Here is a 453-nt window from a genome sequence, read left to right as displayed (position 1 = left end):
TTGGGTAGAGTGTCCATCGATGGTATGCGAAATTTCTTTTCCCGTTTCACGCCATACAGGTTGGCCAATCGTCGAGGAGCCACGTCAGAGGTCGCCAGCGTAAAATGACCTCACCCTTAAACGAAAAAAAAAAAAAAAAAGAGAAACGAGTAGAGACAGCCTCTTGCTTCGATGGAATGCTTCGAACATGGAAGGTGTAACGGAACCTGTTCTACTCCCCAACACGTCCCACGCACGTCGCAAGGTCAATACATCGAAACCTCGTGCACAACACGATCGTCGCTGATGCGGCACAGATTCCAACGATCATTTTTCCCTCTTTCCTACAAAGAATATCTCAATAAAACGCTTCATCTTGCGAAAGTAATATGCCACGCTTGTTAAGAATTAACCGACTGTCCTGGTTCTTTTGTATCTTTTACATCATGTGCACACGTATACCAGGTATTTTAT

The sequence above is a fragment of the Bombus terrestris genome, chromosome 6 (genome assembly GCF_910591885.1).
Source record: "Bombus terrestris chromosome 6, iyBomTerr1.2, whole genome shotgun sequence".
NCBI classification, from domain to species: domain Eukaryota; kingdom Metazoa; phylum Arthropoda; class Insecta; order Hymenoptera; family Apidae; genus Bombus; species Bombus terrestris.
This window is presented reverse-complemented; position numbering follows the sequence as displayed.